The sequence below is a fragment of the Phasianus colchicus genome, chromosome 1, assembly GCF_987193195.1.
Source record: "Phasianus colchicus chromosome 1, bPhaCol1.hap1.1, whole genome shotgun sequence".
NCBI classification, from domain to species: domain Eukaryota; kingdom Metazoa; phylum Chordata; class Aves; order Galliformes; family Phasianidae; genus Phasianus; species Phasianus colchicus.
Genome location: NC_143436.1, coordinates 75,323,531 through 75,344,419, shown reverse-complemented (window position 1 = coordinate 75,344,419; position 20,889 = coordinate 75,323,531). Strand labels below are relative to the sequence as shown.

At 39.0% G+C, this 20,889-nt stretch overlaps 1 long non-coding RNA gene across 1 annotated transcript; it reads right to left on the bottom strand.

Moving 5' to 3' along the window:
• Positions 1–14,347: 14,347 nt before the first annotated feature.
• Positions 14,348–18,935, bottom strand: LOC149919746 (uncharacterized). The gene is made up of 3 exons (XR_016463689.1): positions 18,865–18,935; positions 18,465–18,673; positions 14,348–14,538 (listed from the first exon to the last, which is right to left on the bottom strand). It is a non-coding gene; the product is annotated as an uncharacterized LOC149919746 (long non-coding RNA).
• Between the last annotated feature and the right edge of the window lie 1,954 nt (positions 18,936–20,889).

Sequence of the window (20,889 nt, the reverse complement as noted above, 5' to 3'; positions counted from 1 at the left end):
ATTATAGCTGATCCAAAAGGAGAGCCAGAAAGGAAAAAAACACATCTTATATTTCCACTTGCTTTACATTTGAGTATAGTTTATCATACCAACATATCATACGTTAACAAACTACAGAATCCTTCCTCTGAGCTTAGAAAGCTCTCACTAACACTAGCAAAAATTACACACATGGAATTCTGGATAGTGCCCTCAATCTGTTTTGATGGCTTATGATTTCTTTTCACCATGCCTAATGCGCTCACTGAAATCTGCTTAGATACAGTTCTACCTGAACATCAACTCATACATAATACTCAAGAGAATTTTCCTGTTCATAACATCTGCCAAAGATTATTCTCTTTTAGATTTGTGTGCCTTTCTTATTAAGAAAACATGTTACTTAGACATTACTGTTCAACTTTAGGAATGTTTTTTAAAAAAGAAAATATTATTTTGCTGAGTTGTGGCCACAGAAATTCAGAGATCAGAACACAATTTTAAGCCACTTTTCTCTCATTCATATGATGAGAGATGAGCCAGTGTTATTAACTTTTCTGAGAAGGAAATATAAACTATTGTTTTCAAATTATTTGATCAGAATTGAGGAGGGAAGGAGTTTTATTTTAAATCTGTTAACTTAGCCTCATAACTAGCAGCAGTGCACAAGATAATTAGAAGCTCAGTGTGCTGAAGAAGAGACATATATCTCAGATTCATGTCTGTTAAACCAGTTCAAATGTTTTAATCAGAATGTGAACCAGTTGTTCTTACACACTCATTGTTCTGCACTTCTGTTCTCTTTCTGGAGCAGAGAAAAAGAGGAAAGCTGGAGGATACAGTGGTAGAATAGATGACATGGATAGAATAGGAAATGAAAATGAAGGGAATGTGGAGAATCAAATTCTACTTCACTGTATGTGAAAAGGACAAATTTCTGTTCAGAATGCTTTCAAAGATGCTTATAAAAGCATCAGTTCTAATAAAAATCATGAGTCCAGAGGCCAATTCTCTCTAGGACAAAGTGCTTAATCCAAGACTGCACAAGCAAAAATCCTAAGCAGGGGAAGAACTCATGCATCTGTTGGACACCACCTGTGCTCAAGACTCCTTCCTCTTCTCAGGTAGAGAAAATGACAGCCTCTCATAAGTCAAGTATATGATAGATACAGGTTTAAAAAAAATCACTATATGCACTGTATCATACAGTAAAAAGAGGCAAGTAGGTAAAATTTCAGGAATGCTTTAGATTTCTGAGACTGCTGTTATGCTAAAATCCTGTTGCTCAAGTATACATGATAAGCCATTGGTTTGCTGCATCACAGAATCACAGAAGGTGCTCAAAGGGACCTCTAGAGATCATCTTGTTCAACCACCCTGCCAAAGAGGGCTCCCTAGACCAGGTCGCACAGGTAGGTGTCCAGATGGGTCTTGAACATCTCCACAACCCCTCTGGGCAGCCTGTTCCAGTGCTCTGTCACCCTCACCATAAAGAAGTTCTTATGCATACTTGTTCAGAACTTCCTATGCTTCAGTCTGTGGCCATTTCCCCTTGTCCTGTAGCCACACATTACTGAAAAGAGTCTTCTTCTCATCCCTTTGCCTCCTGCACCTTAGACATTGATCAGACCCCCCCGGAGTCTTCTTCTTTCAGGGCTGAACTGACCCAGGTCACTCAGCCTTTCCTCATAAGAGAGGCGCTGCAGTCCTCATTTCTGTGGCTCTCTGCTGGACACTCGCCAGGAGATCCCTGTCTTTTTTGTAACAGGGAGTCCAAAACTGGACACAATACTCTAGGTGAGGCCTCACCAGGGCAGAGTAGAGGGGGAGGATCACCTCCCTTGACCTGCTGGCCATACTCAGGATCCCATTTGTCTTCTTGGCCAGCAAGGCCCACTGCTGGCTCATGGCCAACCTGTTGTCCACCACAACCCTCAGGTCCCTCTCCACAGAGCTCCTCTCCAGCAGGTCATCTCCCAACCTGTACCGATTCTTAGGGTTATTCCTCCCTAGGTGAAGGGCTCTACACTTCCTCTTGTTAAACTTCATCTGATTCCTTTCTCCAGCCTGTCCAGGTCTTGCTGAATGGTAGCACAGCCTTCAGGCGTATCAGCCATTCCTCCCACTTCATATCATCAGCAAACTTGCTGAGGGTGGACACTATCTTCTCATCAAGGTTACTGATAAAGATGTTGAACAAGACTGGACCCAGCACCAACTCCTGAGGAACACTGCTAAATACAGGCCTCCAACTGGACTGTACCGCTGATCACAATCCTCTGTAGCAGCATGCTGTGAATTTCAGCACTATGCTGAACTAATTCTGAGTCTTCTGCATTTCTCTTTGGAAACATTCTCTGACAATAGATTACTTCAGACATTAGCTCATTTTCAACAACATTCCTCAGGAGTTATGCTTCAGACTTCAGAAATCCTTGTAATTTTTACACACCAAGTAAGGGCCTAACAGACATTAGTTTTTGCTAGATGTCTAGGGCTTCTTTTGCTAATCTGAATATGTGCAATTCCATTTTATTGAGAATAATACAATTCAGCAGGCTGATGGAATAAAAGCTTTTTTATTTTTAGTACTTGGCTTTCATTAGAATTGGCTACAACAAGAACATTTCTCTTGACTCATACTGTTTTGTTTTGTTTCTTTTTTATTTTGATACTCTAAGATTAAAAAAAAAAATTACTTAGATTTAAGTTTAAATGCTTTGTTTGTCTTGACTAAGAACTGAAAAGTTTTGCACAAAGTATTAACAGAGGATAAAGACTTAACAGGATTCATAAAGGCTGAATATCATCTAGAGAAAAAGGAAGTTTCCAATGCTTGGGAAGATAACATCAGAAGCCAAAAGATCTCGAAGAATTGAGAAACTGGTCCAAAATAAACAAAAAGAAATTGGGATCACTGGGAAAGATCACAAACATGAAGCTGTAACAACAACTGAAAAATATAAATATCATTGTGTGATGTATACACGAGTCTTTGTAGGGGAACATCCCCTTCAGCATACCTCTCCTGACAAAATCACAGAAAGACAAACAGACATACATTTTCTTATTTAAACTTGGCTTTGTGTTATTTTGGAAAATTATTTAATAAGTTTAAAAGTTCAGTGCAGAAAAAAAATATCCAGAATATTCACGCATGTCTTGTTCTCAGCTGTGACTAGCATACCAACATTTTGATTATTGCTGAGTAATGGGAGTGTGACCCTTGATGAAAAAGAGCAGCCAGCATTATGGCACAGCAGCAGAAAGTTGGGCAGCTACACTGAACTAGGTAAAGTGTTATTCCATACCATGTGACAGCATGCTGAAGGCTACAAAACTTTGGAGAGTTGTGTAGGGACTGTCACTGCCTGGGGACTGGCTGGGCTTTGGTCAGCAGGTGGTTTGATGTTGTGTTGCTACCTGGGCATTAGCTGACATGCAGTTGTATTTTTAGCTGGCATCAGTCAGCAGGTAGAGAATATTTGCATTGTGGATATATATCTACGCAGGTCATTCAAAAATAGTGTCTCCAATTTATTTATATGCAAACTACAACAGGTACAAAGAGCACAATAACACTATTGATAGAGCAAATTCTCAGCTACAAAACACTATTTTTCAAAATGGTCATCACCATTAGCTATGCATTAAAGATTATGTATACCTTAAAGATCATCTAGTTCTAACCCCTGTTCTGTGGGTAGGGTAACGATCAGGCTACCCAGAGTTCCATCTAACCTGTGCTTGAAAGCTTCCAGGGATGAAATATTCACAACTTCTCTGGGCAATCTGTTCCAGTGCCCCACCACCCTCTGAGAAAAGAATTTTCACATAACATCTAACCTAAACCTTTCCTCTTTAAGTGTAAAGTCATTCCTCTTGTCCTGTCACTACCAGACCATACAAAAAGTCAGTCTCTCTTCTGTTTATAAGCTCCTTTCAAGTACTGGAGGCCACAGTGAGGTCTTCCCAGAGCTTTCTCTTCTCCAAACTAAACAAGCCCAGTTCCCTAAACCTTTCTTCATGAGCGAGGGATTCCAGTTTCTGATCTTTTTGCCTTTCTCTGGATGTGTTCAACAACTCCATGTCTTTCTTGCATTTGGGGCCCCTAGTCTTGATGCAATACTTCATATGGAGCTGAAGAGGGCAGAGTAGAGAGGGACAATCACCTCTCTCACCTTGCTGGCGGCCCTCTTTTCATGTAGCCCAGGATGCAGTTGGCTTTTTGGGCTGCATGTGCATGCTGTTGGCGCATATAAAGTTTTTCATCCACCAGGACCTCAAGTCCTTCTCTACCGGGCTGCTTGCAGTGAGTTCTTCTCCAAAGATGGCCCTGACCTAAAACTGTGTTTATCTTTGCTGAACCTCATCAGGTTCTCATGGGCCTACTTTTCAAGCCTGTCCACACCCCTTTGAATGGCATCTCTACTTTCTAATGTATCAACTACACCACTCAGTTTAATGTAATCTGCACTGAGGATGCACTTGATTTTACTATGTCATTCACGTTGAAGATCACTATGTCCCCTGCACATAGAGTCACTGACCACAACTCTCTGTCTGCAGTCATCCAACCAGTTCTTTATCCACCAAATAGTACAGCCTTCCAATCCAAATCTCTCCAATTCAGTTATAAGGATGTGATGCAGAACCACGTCAAAGGCATTGCATGAGTCCAAGTAGATGACATCAGCTGACCTTGCTTTGTCCACTGATGCCATCATGCCATCAGACCACCAGATTGGTCAGGCATGATCAACCCTTAGTGAAGCTGTGCTGGCTGTCTTGGATCACCTTGTCTTGCATGTGCCTTAAAATAAATTCCAGGAACTCCATGATCTTCTCCAGCACAGAGGTGAGGCTGACAAGCTGATAGTTCCCTGTGTCTTCCTTTCTATTTCTTGATAATGGGAGTTATGTTTCCCTTAGAGTGGGAGGGATATTGGTTCTCTAACAGCTGCCTAGAGGTTCAGGCATGTGAGAAACATGAGAAACCTGACTAGCAAGGAACTCATTGAGTTCCTCAACTTTCTCCATGTCTGCTGCAGCCAGTGCTCCCTTCTCATTAATCAGAGGGAGTACACTCCCCTTTGCCTGTCTCTTCTGAACAATGTACATGAGGACCCCTTCTTGTTTTTCACATTCCTCAACAAGTTCTATTTGTGCCTTGTCTTTTCTAATTCCTTCTTTCACTTTTGAACACAGCAATACATTAAGAATTCTGCAATTGGCTACCCAGGGTAATTTGGTTGTATTTTTTTCTTTTCAAGAATGTAATAAAATTACAAATCTCTTGATTTCTAGAGAAAACTTTATTTAGTGTTTGTGGAACAATTCACTAAGTAAGGGTAATTTTAAGCCAAAAGAAACATGTCCTTATTTACATCCAGTTTACCTCTTCAGGTTCAATGACCTTTGTTGTCTGTCATCTCTGTCTAAATCAGTTAGTTAACCAACACTTAATTCTGTCTTACACAGTAATCTATATAGATAGACTGAACATCTAACAGGGAGTTAGATGTTACCTTCAGGAGATAAAACCCTAGATAGGATAGAGTAACTGTAGCTTCAGGAGGTAAAGACAACCTCAAGATCTGCTAACATGCCTGAGAACTGTGAATGGCTTTGTCTTCTACTTTAAATTTCTGCATGTCTGTTAACATGAACAATACTTATATCTTATTATATGTTCATCCTACAAGCATTTAAAGTCAGATTACTCTCCAGGATCTGAAAAAGAACCACTAGGATCTGAGTATGATATAGATTAAAAAGGACTGACAACAAAATAAAAAGACTTCCATTGATTTCCAGGCCTGTTTCTTTTTCAGACATAATCCACATAATTCCCTCTTGCACTGCAGTATATTTCATTACAAGTCCCTTTATTTTTGCAGAATATACAAATCTGTTTCCTTATGTCCTTCATTGTCATAATGATAATCCTCTTTTTTTTCTTAAAATCACTGCAAGTTTTTGTTTGTTTGTTTGTTAACTGTATAAATTTGTATAAATTGTATTGCTTTAGCCTTAGTATTTTTGGATTTGAGCATCTACTTCCTTCAGTTGGAATCCATGGGCAGAGAAGCCCTCTATTTTGGCTGTGTACAGGTGTTTGGGAGAAATGAATATGAAAATGCTCTCAATAGTTCACAGTAAATAATCAGATATTAAAAAAGAGACTGAATTTCTTTTCTAAAATTACACTTTTATGGAATCAGCTGGAAAAACAAAGATACTATTCTGATAGTGAATAACCAAAAAGACAGAAAAGGCTCTTGGTTATGCCAGCAAACATAAACTGGCCTGGTATAAATCCCATTTAAATCCATAGGAGAAGAATGCATCTTACTCAGGTCCGAATCTGGCCCCTATTTGCAGAAGTCAAATTTTCTCAGGTCTGACATTTCTAGACCTGTTTAATCACATTCTCTGTCTCTCATTCACAGTGCCTAACTGCCCCATTCCTGAAGGAAACTTAAAAATATAACATATTAGCCCAGTTCCCATGAAGCTCTGCACTCTAATAACATGTCAGTGGCTATCAAGTGCATGCTTGATGCACATAATCATACTAGACCTGTCCCACTGAGTGATGGAGTTTAAACAGGGCTGAGTACATTGTAAGCCCTAAGATACAGTCTCCTTCAATTTTTCTCCTCATCAGGGATTTATTCTACTAATCCAGGTCTCCACACACAAGATGCAGGAGGAAAAATTCAATTCCATGTCTCCTGCAACCGGGCCAGAGTTATCTCTACATTAGTGTTCAGATGTCACCAAATGCCCAGGTAGCAGCGTTACCTGTCAGCGTTGCTGTCTCCCAGGAGTAGGAGGCAAGGCCGTATTAGTGTAGGACCTGAGTGCTGTTAGCCAAATAAAGCCTTTCTGCTTATCTGAATACCACGTGTTCTGCACAGCAGCACTCACTCCATAACGGTACTTCTCTTGCTTCTTTCAAAGGCAAGGTATAACTGCAGCGTCTGAGGCATGAACTCAGATGTGAATGATCCAAGTCACTTATTGCAGGTTCAAACATCCCTTATATACATTTGTAAGTTTTCTCTTGTAACTTTCCCACCCATCTTTATCTGTCAACAAAACATTCCACAAACACTCCTTAGCCATGCATGCAGACGCTTACCCAATCAGAGCCATGAGTTGTTCCTAGTCACACTTTCTTCCCCCAGTCAGAATTGTCATCATGTGGTGATCACATAGCTTACTTGACTTTGTTTTTTCCACTCTTGGAGGTGTCTTTGGTTCTCAGCATTGCTTTCCCCTGCCACTTATCTTGCTCTGCAGCTTCTGCTCTGAATTTCCCAAAGTTTAGTGTGTTCTATTATTAAGCTATTACTAAGCTATTATTGTAATTGGCAGGGGAATTACCTCAGCTTAAAAGTTTTTTCATTTCACTTCATCCCCTTGTCCTGCTGAGGAGAGGTAAGAGAGATATAGGGTAGGTGTCTGGTCACAGTCCATGGTCTACCCAGTACAGAGGGTTAGGTAATGTAGCAGCTGAGCATACAGCCCAGCTCAATATGATCTATTTCAGTTTTCATTCATCCTATGCACAGTGCTTACACTTTCAGAGCAACTCACTGCCATACAGCAATACAGACAAAAATGTTTGATTCAAGGAACTCAATCAATTGAAACTTACAATCCATATCTCAGTCTGAGTAGTTTTGGTTTAAGGAGTATTTATCTTCCTGATATAATGGTGATTTCCTAAACTCCTTAATGAAAGGGATAACCAGAAAATTAGTGTGATGCTATTTAATTACTTAATGCCATAGATTATGGATTTGTGTACATAGGGATTCATAATTCCTTTTTCAAAATTTTCTTTTTCTCTCTTTGGGAAAATAGGCTTTATATTTCTCAGACTCTTTCAATACATTCCCTACAGCACTTCAGAAATAATTGGTAGCAGTAACAGTAGATCTGTAGGACAACTTTCTTCCAGCACTATTTCCATCCGCCAATATCAGTGTATACTTTCTCTTCCAAGCTCATTTTTTTCCCTTCTCTCAGAAACATCTGCTAATGCTGTAATTTTTTTTTTATGTCTGCTTTGACAAAAAATGCTGAGTTCTTTCTTATTAAAAGTTTATATCCTTTATTGTCAGCTCTTGAATTCTGTGTTGATTTCATTCTGTGCCCAGCTAGACTTTTAATCCTTTTCTTTCCTATGAATACTTTCAGAGAGATATGTCACAGTCTCTACCAGACTGAGCACCCTTTACACCAGGCATGTTCAGCCCATGGGCTGCATGAGGCCCTGCGCAGCTCATATTGTGTCCCACTCCCTGCCCAGTGTGATCATGGAGGCTGTTCTTTCCTGCCAAGCAGCCCAGCCCAGCCCCATGCATAGACCCATTACTCAGCAAAAACCAAAAATGTTATTGAATATGTGAATGGCGCTGTCTGAGCTGAAACCTGGACATAGGTAATGCAGTGTTTGAGGTACAGATCAGATGCATCAGTGATCCAAGTAGTTTATTTCAGGTTCTAACATCCCTTATATACATCTCCAAGCTACCTCCTGTAATGTTCCATTCCTGCAACATGTCAACAGAACACTTATAAATTTCCTTCATGTCTAGACATTAACTACCCATCAAGTGCTCATCCAATCAGAGTCACAAGCTGCTGCTATTCACAGGCTTCTTCTCCAGTTAGGATCATCATCACATGGTGATTATGCACACCACTTGATACTGAGAACATAGGCTGTCTCCAGGAGACAAGAGCAGAAGTCCTCTTCCACACTCTGTCAAACTTGTTTTTCAGCCTCTATTCTGAATATTGTCTTGAACCCCCACAAGATAGGGCACACACTGCAGTGGTAACTCAAGTTATGTCAAATAATTGCGTTGGCATGTGTTTTGGTATATTGGCTAAACACAGTGAAAAATATGCAGTCTTGATTTCTATTGTGGTAATAGGATTTAAGAATAGATTGCTGTAGAACATAGTCTATTTTCTGGTAAAAAGTAACTACATAAAACTAGTGGGATATTTGACCTTGTTTTATGAAACTAAGCAGAAATGGCTAAAATTCTTAGTGAGTTCTCAAGATGCTCGTCAGAGACTTCTGATGAAATTTTACTCTTCCTGTGCTTCATCCTTGAAAACAACTGTCCACAAATGTACATACTGTCAGAAAGCAATTACATGAATAAGGCAAGACTATGAATTAAGGGATATTTTTTCCTTGGCTAGATAGCTCTGTAAAAGTCTGGTAAAAGGACACGATCAAATCTTCGAGCTGAATATCTGATTGCAACTTTATGCATTCAATTTGAAAATGTGCAGATAATGTATATATGTCAATTAAAAATAGAATCATAAATACATCACAATTATTTGCCTTAACTTGAGCTACCATTTCCCCCTGTTCCCTACCCATTTCCTGGTTTCAGTCCAGTTAGCAAGATGCTGATGTTTCATTAATGCTGGGCACTGGGTGCATTAGCAGGACTGATCCAGAGTGATGATGATGAAGGGCAGGGGGCATGCCACAATGTGAGCTGCACTGGGCCATATGCAGCCTGTGGTCTGTGGATTGTACGTGCTTGATGTAGGCCATACTCTTTTTTGAAGTAAGGTGTCCTTGTGCTAGTTGTCCTCCCATCACTAGTTAATAGGGCACAGAGAAAACCAAACATTCACACACACACCTCCAGTGAACATAACACAGTAACTCAGGAAGACAGTATGCCAGATGCAGACACAATGCCACGTGAACTTTTACCCAGGCTAAAATCTGGATGGAGCTAGAACAGCTATGGCCTTCTATGGATGGTTTTATCACTTTAGGGAAACAGATTAATGTGATTAATTTTATACTTTGAAATTATTGAAATCAGCTCCACAGTATGGCCTTCAGGGCATGGAGTGTTAAAAAATACAGCGTGAACAGTATGATTCTGGGTAAAAGGAGGTTTTACTATTAAAAGGAGTGGAAACTTAACCTCAAAATTTGTGGGCAATATGGGAACCTAACACATTTTTTTCAAACTGGAATGTTTTTTCCTAGCTGCCCTCTTTTCCTCCTCTTTTTCGATTTCCAGTTTATTCTCTGCTCCATTCTTTCCAATTTTTAACAGTGCTGAGAACTAGTCTCATAGTACTACCAGTGAATTTCTGCAATATGGATCAAATAATTAATAACACTACATCAAAATCACAAATTCGAATCTTCATAAAAATCTACATAAGGCTATACTCTTTGCATTTACAGTTAGTTCAGTTAGTCTGTCACTCACTGAACCTTTTCTGTGAATGTGCCTACTTCGTCCATTATTTGATTTCATTGCTGGCTGTAGCAATTGGACAGATCAATACGATGGGAAAAGGTATTTCACCAGAGGTGTAATGATGGAAGGACCAGCATGATAGAAAGGTGCTGTAAGGGAAGGGAAGAAGATTGATTACGCATATCAGAAGATTCCAGGTTTGCAGGGCAAAGCTCCACCAAGGAAGGCTCTCCAGCAAAAGATCCTTTCCCAGTGGCAGTCAGCCCTCAACTGGGGGTTTAAAAGAGAGCAAACCTTCTGGTCACGCAGGTGAATTGCCTTCACCTGTTCTCTCAGAGCTGACTCAGTCCTTTTCCCAGGTGATCAATCAGTGGTTCAGGCCGTGACTCAACAGTTCCCATACACTGGCTCGACTGAAAGTTCTTTCTTGCATTTGGGCAGTAACATATTTGAAGAGAGAGTTCAGTGAAGCAGTGTTTTCCAAACTATCCTTATCTCACATGTGACATGAGATCATATTACAAGTTAGAAAAGACCAAAGAATGACATGCCCTGAAGACAAACTGAAATGTCTGGAAATGTTTAACTGAGAAGAGGAGCAAATGCAAGAAGATATCACAAGCATTTGAAAGATAATATATGATGTGAGGAAATTATATTGCAAGCTTTTGTTCACAGTAGTCTATAACAGAATAATGGTGTGCATAATTTAAATGCAGGAAGTTTCAAAATGATAAAAGAATCATGGAAGGTGTAGGTACAGTAGGAAACAAAATGTCAATGAAGCAAATAATTTAATCAGATTCAGACTGAATTTTCATATGCATATCTGTAATCATTTGATAACAACAAAAACACTGTGTCACATAACGCAAATCAAGATTTCAATTAGTGTTGAAAGAAGAGGAAAGAAGAGCTCTTTGCCCTTTTTACGTCTGCCTACTAGGTCTCTCAGAGACCACATCTACCACATCTGTGTCAAAGATAAGAAGACTTGCTGACACAGCTATTAGTTCTCACTCAGTATGTATGCTAGTTCCTATTTCCTTTGAAGCTGAATGAGGTTGCAGCTGAATGTGACCAATTACCATTCCCATCCCTTGCATATCATTATATGCTTCTAATACTATGCATTGGGCAGAAGAGGAGATAAATGTGTGCTGGGCTAATTTATGCTGAAATCTGAGGGGGAGTGAATTGTACAGTTACTGGTTTTATTATCAAGACAAGGCAGGGAGGACTAAAACTAAAGGAAAATAAAACATTTCCTTTGAAAAAAAAATCCCCCACAGGGGAAAAAAAAAAAAAAAAGCTAATAATAATAACAGTAATAGATATATGTTAAAGGAATTACTTCATTATACCTTTTCAAACAGGCCTTCTGCGAGACTTTACTCTGTTGTAGTAACATAACAAGAAAGATCACACAGTCAAGAGATCTGAAGTTGCCAGTAATCACCGTATTTCATGAGCTTCTCAGATTCAGCAGCAAGTATCAAATTAAGGATCAGTAAAAGCTTTTATGTAATTGAGGCCAGCAGGTGTAGTGGATGGTGTCACAAACTGACAGGAGAATATGTACTTGCAGTTTCAATGGCTTCAAAATGTACCATGTTTTAAGAGGACTCAAAGACCCATTCTGTTCCTATTTAGATTTATAGTTTTTCTCTTTCTGCTAAAAAAAAAAAATACTTTCAGTTTGCTAGTAATGCTAGTCCCTATTTTTCCAAAACTGAAAATTAACAGTTATAGCAAAGGTGAAGCAAAGCAACAAGTACAGCAAGAGCGATTTTCTCCATTAATGCACCTGTATTTAACTCATAACAAAAAGTCCATCAGAAGCTAGATAAAAATCAAACTAACAAATTGGAAAATATCTACCTGAGCAGGTCAGCCAGGTCTGTGTCCAGTCAAGTTTAGAATTGCTCAAATAATTGAGGTTTCATAGCCATCCTATGAACCTGTTTCACTACTCAACCACCTTTGCAAGGTGGCCCTTTTATCTAATCAGAATTTCTTTATCAAACCTTGTTATTTAGGAAGTTTGAAGAAACAAAACAAATGCCTCTATTGCTTTCCTGTGCTCTTTTGAAGACCCTCTGAAGTCTCTGCTGATTTTGTATGCTATAAAAGTTTTGTTAGCTTTTTTTTTTCAGCTGATCTTTTTCTTCCCTTTTCTTCTCCACATTGGCAATCTTGCTACCCATTAGTACCTACAATGCAATTTTGAAAAAGAAATGCAGATGGCAATATGTTTTAGCGCCAGAGCTATTTTTCCTGTGAAAGAATTCAGAGTACTCCAGTGTTGACTCTGAGAGTACAAGTTGCATTCACAGTTTCTGGTTGTTCTTAATCCCTTCCCAAAGGAATATGAATCTCTCACGAGATTAGCTCTTTACCCCATTGGTGGTATTGGGAATTTATCAGGAATCTAGTAGTGGTCTAGTGGGCATCAGGGTCTACATTCTGTTTTCACATGCACGCTTTGCAAACACAAAATGTTTTATTCATACTTTGCATTCTGTGAAGCTCAATGTAGAGGCAATGTTTTAGCCTTAGAAGTGTTAATTCGAGGCACAACACATTAAAAAAAATTAGAAAAATCATTTCTAATACACACAAAAAGGTTCCAGCTTTCAAAATGACACATATGTTGAATCTGCTTAGATAAGAAGAAAAAATAATTAGTGCAGCAGAGAAAAAAATAATGTATATTTTTGTTATTTTCTTATCATCTGACAAAGTTTTGAGGGGTTGAATGTCCAGGGCTGATAAGTCATTCTGGATAGGAAAAGAGTCCCAACACTCAGAATACTGCTTGAAAAGGATAATGGACAGATCCTCAAATTTAATGAGTTGCCTCTTCTGAATATGCTGGCTGTTTCAAGACACATCACCCCTTTAAAATCTGTATATTAAATCAGATAATCAAAAATAGGAGAAGAATCAGTGGCTATTAAATTATAACCAACTGCTGTGAAATTCAAATTTCTGTTTTCTCCACTGAGGAGAATCAAATTTTTCATCTTCTTAAATACTCTGTAGTATGTGCATATTGGATTTTGCTGTCCTATCTGTTTCTCCTTGAAGCTTTCCACATTTCATACATGTAAATACAGATTTGGTTTGATGTCATTGATATTTCTGTGAGAGAAATCGAATGAGCTAGGAACACTGAAAAACTGTCACTCAGATTAATAAACTGCAATGAAATCATTAGATGAAAACTAATAACAACAAGAAAAATACTTTATTTATGAATGGATTATTAGAATTTTTTTTATTGAGATGGCGGGTAGACCTTGGCTCTACAGGATGTGGTGCAAGATGGTAATCAATTAAATACATTTTCACTAGGAACATACAGGACAAGGTTTAAACAGCTGAAGAAGTCAGACTTTGTCACTCATTTTCTATCTCTTCTAGTTGTCCCTCCAGCTTTGTTCTCATTCCTTTTCCTTTCTTACAGTACTGTACAGCAATATAAGCTAGTAGGATGGAGTATGATGCCTTTGCAGAAGGACAGAAAAAAAGTTTACAGAAAGTCTTTTTGTTGGAGTTGAGAGAATGATAGAAAGAGGATGTTTATGAATAATTGGAAATTTGAACAGATTAATTTATTAAAAATGTCATTCTTCAGTTACATCATTCATGGTGTCTTTTCAATAAGCTGTCATTTTCATGTAAAAGAACTAGTGTCTTACTCCTGGAAGAGTATACTCTATCAGTATAGAATAGCAACTGTTTGGAAAATATATGATACTTAAAAACTATTCGAAGTTAAATTCTCTGCTCTTTCTACTCTTCTGAAGCCATCAATGTTACAGGGTGCAAGAGAAGCAGAATTAAAAGAAATTAAATACTTTAGGTCTGCTTTTTATAATCACAAAGACAATTCATGAATATACACACACATGAATACATGCATGCATGCGTATATATGTATAAAAAAGCTTTCATAGAAAATAAATGGAATTGATGTTATCTTTATGAGAAAAGCTGTTTCTCATTGTTTAATTGTGTAAAACAGTGAAAAATTAACTGAGGCTAAGGTCAAACACAGAGGCAGTTGAAGACCTCTGCATGAGAAATGGAAGAAATATAAATACAGAAAGGGTGAATGAGAGAAGCGAGAATTAGAACAGAAGGAGAATATTCTTTGAGTAGCTGTCAGTTAGCAGAGGTGTTGTCATAGCCCTTTGTTTAAATAGTATCTAGGGCAGTAATGTTACTTTACAGGCAAAACTTGAAAAATTTTCTTATCTCCAAGTATTTTTCTTCTGTATTATTCCTGTACAAGGGAAAAAAAAAAGTCTTTAAGAATTACAGAGATCTATTAAAATATAGGCAATTGAAAAATGCAGTAAAAGATTCAGGAGAAAACGCTTTGTATGTAGTATGTCTGAAATAGAGAAGATTGTCTTACTCGTCAAGAAGTGAACCTGGGAATAATCAGGCGAAAATTACTTCATTTACCAGCTACAATAACAAAGCAAATCCAACTTATAAGGCTATCTTTACAGGGATATTGAATATAAAACAAGAAGTGGTATATTTCTACTAATAGAGTCCATCCGAAATGCAGCAAGCAGCACTATTCATTATATCACTGAGAAGTGAAAATCATTGCAAATAGCACTGGAAAAGATCTTAAAATGAACAGGAGGATGACTACCAACCTTAAGAGGTTCAGAAGGTTGTTTTGAGCTAGAAGCAGAAGTATAAAATGGATATGCAAAGTTTTAAAAATAATTATTCTTAAAAATATCTCTAAAAATTTCTTCATGAAGGTTTAATTTAATTCCTAAGATCAATGTTATTAACTAATTTTAAAATTATGTTTTCCTATATTTGAGGAACTGCAAAGAAATGCAGTCTTCATTTGCCTTATTCATTCCTTAAATGAAATGATGATATATATGAAAAAATGTGATTCAACAAGGATGGGCAAATGTTTTTTTACAATTTAGTTTGATGTGCACTTCCCAGTTTTGCATTCTCCTATAAATAATAACTGATAATATTAAAATAAAAATGAATACTTCCTCAAACTTTTCACTTGCAACTTGTCAAACATTAGATTTCATATTTCAATTTCCTTTGCAACATTTATGAAGATTTCTTTCAGTCCATTATTGAGTAGTGAATGACATTAAATTTGCTGTTGTTATCAGCTTTCAAATTTATATTTCACATTATTCAGAACTGCTGAAGTCATGACCTTCAAATGTGATCCATTATCAGTTTCATGTAACAAGCCATATCAACAAGTAACAAGTACATATCAAAGTTGATCTGGAAAGTGTATAGTTTCATTTATTTCCAAATATTTTTATTAAGCTTTACTCTTAATTACTAATATAATCAGAATATTTACTCTCTGGAAAGTGAAGATTCAGGATACAAATGCCAAACTAAGCAGCAAGAGTTTGATACAATTTGCTGCTAGTTCTAATCAAACTGATGAACAAAAATATTCAAATCACGGACTGTATAACATTGTGTAACTAGGTTTGAAGGGGGGAAGGGGGCAATAGAGAGCCTGTCCATAACAAGGTATGGGGTGGTATAGCTAAGTTAGAGAGACAAGGTCCTAGTAGGAGACTTAAAACTCCTGCATGCTTGAAATCTCATGATGATGAAGGCAACAGGGAGACTAAGGTAAATTCTTCATAGTAATTAAGGAGTTATCCTTCAAGAAGGCAACAAAATCAGCTGTCCAGCTGAAGTGCCTCTACACCAGCATACACAGCTTGGGAAACATACAGGAGGAGTTGGAAGCCACCATGCTACTGAAAATCCACGATGCAGTTGCTGTTACTGAAACCTGGTAGAATAATTCCTATGACTAGACTGTGGCTATTGTTGCCTGCAAGCTGTTGCTGTTCAGAAAGACAGATGAGGAATGACAGATGAGCGGGGGAGGCATTGTCTTCTATATCAAGAAAGGAATAGAGTGTAAAGAACTGTCCCTGAAGGATGGACACTGGCAAGAGAAACTATCAGCAGTGAGACCAAGGCAACAAAGGGAGCCTTGTGGTTCACATCTACTTCAGGCCACCTGATCAAGAGAAGTCTGTTGATGAAGACTTCTTCCTCCACCTGCTGGAGGCATTGCTGTCACAGGCTTTCATCCTAATGGGAGACTTCAAACAACTTGACATCTGCTGGAAAAATAGCCCAGTGAGCTGAAGGCATACCAGGAGGCTACTGGAACATATTGAGGGTAATTTCCTGAGACAAGTAGTAGGCAGCCCCATTAGATGGGATTCAGTGCTGGATTTGTTGCTCACCAATGTTAGTGAACTGATTTGTGACATCAGGATTGGAGGCTGCCTGAGCTGTAGTGGCCATGGAATGGTGGTGTGGTTGACACACCTGAGGGACAGGATGCCATCCAGAGAGATATAGACAGGTGTATGGGAACTGTTGATCACAGAGCCTGAACCTCTGATTGACCAACTGAGGTAAGCAATGAGTCAGCCGTGGGAGCACAGGTGAAGGCAGTTCACCTATGCTACCAGAAAGGGTGGAGCCTGGCTCCACCTCTCCTAGATCCCATTTAAGGGCTTACTTAATGTAAGGAAGTAGGTGGTTTCTATTTCTTCCTCCTCCCACTCCATCTTCTCCAAACTTAAATGCTCTCTTCTCTAAACATTCTGACTTTCGTAGACTTCTTTCCCCCCCATCTTGCTTATAGAGGCAATTGATAGTGTCACTAGTTGGTTCTCTAGTTGAACTGTAGAGCTTGTCGCAAGAGTGGGAGTGACCACAGGACTAGTTGTGAGAGTTGTGGCACCTGCAAAGCCCATCAGAAGTCTTAGAGGAAGAATTGAAGCAACTGGAACAGGAACTGTTGCAGGAGTTGGAGCATACACAGGACTCTTTGAAGGGGCTGGAGTGACCACAGGGCTTGTTTCAATGCTTGGAGCAGCCACAGGGCTTGTTGCAGGAGCTGAAGCAACCACGGGGGTGTACTTCTGGGTACCAAGCACTTTTCTCACAAGAAATTGTCTCGTGGCAATACTTGGAATAGCCACAAGACCCATAGCAGGAACAACCACAGGACCAATTACAAGGGCTGGAGTGACAGTAGAGTATCACAATTCTCAAAGCAATGCAGGACCTGTTGCAGGATTCCAAGATGCTGCAGGATCTATAACAGAACTTGAGGGTCTGCTGCATTGTCATCAGATCCAGAAATATTCTCCTTGAGTGTGCTAAATAGTATCAAGCAGAGCTTGGTAAGCATGGGCCAGGCCCCAGTAGGCTGCAGTGATTTATGCCTCTTTAGGATTGCTAGGGTGACAGCAGACCTATTCCAAACATTCCTCTGGTTTTCCAGAATTTTGCAGTTGTTCAGAGGTGAGGTTATAAACCATTGGGTTTGCCTACAGATCTAAGCACCTGCCCATACCATTCCATGCTTTCTGCCACTCAAAACTATCCTGTCTTGGTAGCATTCTTAAATAATTGTTTAATCTTAAACAATTTGAAACACATTCATGATGCGTAGTAATAAGAGCATGATGGTTTGAACATCCCAAAAATATTCAAAATTTCGAAGAGCTATTGTAACTAGCTCACAAGCTCTGAAGAAAAAAGTGAAAGAGGCTGAAAGAAGTGTCTTCCCCAGCTCTGCTCCCTGAGAAGAGCAAGTAAAGTATGTCATTGCTAATACTATGGAAATACTAATGCTTCCAAAACCCAAAGATGACAACAAGGCTGAATACACAAAACAGCAGTTTCTCAGTTGCCAATTTAATTATCATATGTGCTAAGGCATATATCAGCATAGCAAAATAGAAACCTTAATTCAGCCTCCGGGAATGACAAACAACACAGCATAGAAAATAAGCAGCAAGCGAGGTTCTCCATAAACAGTCAAAAACTAACATCCTGACAAGCAATTATCAAACTACCACAACACCCTGTGTTAACACCGCCCAATTAGATCTGCTGTTATCTTAACCCTTCAGACTCTGTGTTGGGTGCCAAATTGACTGTCATAGTTTAACCTGTGACTAAGCACCACACAGTCCCATTCAATTGCCTCTCTTCCCAGTGGGATGGGAGAGAGAATTGGAAATAAATAGAAAATAAGCAGAACTTGTGGATTGAAATAAAAGTATTAGTAGCTAAGATAGAAGAAAGGATAATAACAATTATATATGACTTTTTGAATTTATAAGAAATGATGCACAAGAAATTACTCACCACTTTACAATCATCAAAAGAGAGAAAGCTCAACTCCCTCAAAATTCCTCCCACGTGATGTCATACGATATGGAATATCCTTTTGGCTGATTTAAGTCAGCTGTCCTTATTCCCTCCCAGCTCTTTAGGCCCTTCACTGAGAATGGCTCCATACAACACTGCTTAGCAGCAACTGTAGACATCAGCATATTATCAACATTGTCTTCCTCCTAGGACCAAAATACAGCATTACACCAGATACTCTAAAGAAAACAGTTCTCTCCCAGCTGAAACTAATACAGCCCCTTAAGAGAGTTTTCCCCCCAGAAAATAGAATAGCTCTGTGAGAGAAAGAGATAGTCCTGTGAGAATTATTTATTGCATAATTCTGTGATTTCTCATGAACTTCTGACAAACTTACCTGCCCCTTGCTACATTGGGTTGCTCTCATTTCTCAGAATTCTGGAGAAGTTTTCCAGAGGTGACGTAATTGAGGAAAAAAAGCATGTACTGTTAAATTGTTATCTCTATCTGCCCTTTAGTGTAAAACTCCCCTGAAGTGCAGCAGTACTTATTCACAACACACTGATGACCGATAGAAAAAATTGATTTGACAGAGCTCAAAAGAGCAACTTTAATAAAGAATAGAAGATAATAAGACAAGTCACTTCCTTCCAGTCTTGGACACATGCAAGAATTTATTTAATAGAATTGGAATACATACTAATTAACTTTTTTTTCTTTTGCATTTTTTTTTCTTTGGCTTCTATAGAAAGGAAGGTAACTTCAAAGTTAAAAAAGTCTACCAATGCAACTAAAAGAAACAATTACAAGCACAAAATGTTATTATATGTTTTACAAAAAAGGTCAGCATGGCAGAAAGGCAACAGAGGAGCTTAACAGCAAAGGGGCTAACATGGATGGAATGGTGTTGCAAAGGAAAAAAAAAGGTGCTCACTCTCTGGATATCTAGGCTCACAGAAGAGACTCCACAAGCAAGGAATCTCCAGCCAGAGATCCTTCCAGATTGGCAGTCAATCCTTAAATGAGGTCTAAGAGAGATGGAGCTATGCTCCACCCTTCTGGTTGCACAGGTGAATTGCCTTTACCTGTGCTCCTAGGGGTGACTTGGTCTTCTCCCCAGCACCTGCTCAGTCAGTGGTTCAGGCCATGACTCACCAGTTACTATACAATATGAATATGTGGATGTGTGTATGGATGTGCATATACATTTTCTGCATTGAAGTATCTACATCTTTTCTAGACCACAATGTTTTCTGCTAAATATCTAGGTAGATATAGAGTGTATTTTGGTAAACTGAAGCATAGGGTTTTTTTTTGTTTGTTTGTTCTCTCTTTGAAATTCTCTGATGAATTTGCAGTCAGCTGCCATGACCACCATCTCTAGCTAATCAGAAAAAAATTTCTTCTAGATGACTATACTATGTAAGTTGCTCTGAGATTAATATCTTGATGGAAACTACAACAGCTATATAGAGTGCAAAGACTAATTTTCAATACAGTCACCACCATTATCTATGCATTTTTGCTACTGATGAACCTTGCCTTGCATGCTACACTCATCAAAATCTGCACCAGCAGAGGTGACCCACTGTTTCATTGCTGCTATGTTGGCATTGCTACTAGGAAAATGTTGCCCGCACAGTCTATCCATTGGCCCAAACATATGAAACTCAGAAGACACCAAATCTGGACTACACAGTGGGTGGAGTAGACTCAGAAAAGATTGGCAATGTGCTCCATGGTCTTCATACAGGTATGGAGGCTGGCATTATTGTGTTGCAAGAGAAAGGCTGTCTTCTCTGATCTGACTCTGAAAGTTCAATTCAGCTTAGTCAGCACTGAGATGTACTAGGCAGAGCTGACTGTTGGTCTGGATTTCAGGAAATCTTAGAATCATAGAATCATGAAATTGTAGAATGGCTTGGGTTGGAAGGGACCTCAAAGATCATCTAGTTTCAACCTCCCTGCCACAGGTAAGGTTGCCAACTGCTAGATCAAGCCCAGGATCCCATCTAGCCTCGAACACCTCCAGGAACAGGTCATCTCATCTGGGATCTTCTCTGGGCAGCCTGTTTGAACACCTCATCACCCTCTTGGTGAAAATCTTTCTGATATCTGACCTAGAGGTCCACTCCTTTAATTTAAAATAATTTCCCCTTGTCCTATCACTATCTATGCATGCAAAAAGCCAACCTTTCTTCTGTTTATAAACTCCCTTTAAATACTACAAAGCCACAATGAGGTCTCCCAGGAGCCTTTTCTTCTCCAGACCAAAGAAGCCAAGCTCCCTCAACTTGATTTCATTGGAGAGGTGCTTCAGCCCTCTAGTCATCTTTGTGACCCTCCTCTGGGCCTTGTTGAAAAATTCCACATCTTTCCTGATCTGGGGGTTCCAGCCAGGGGGATTTCCTCTTTCCTATCC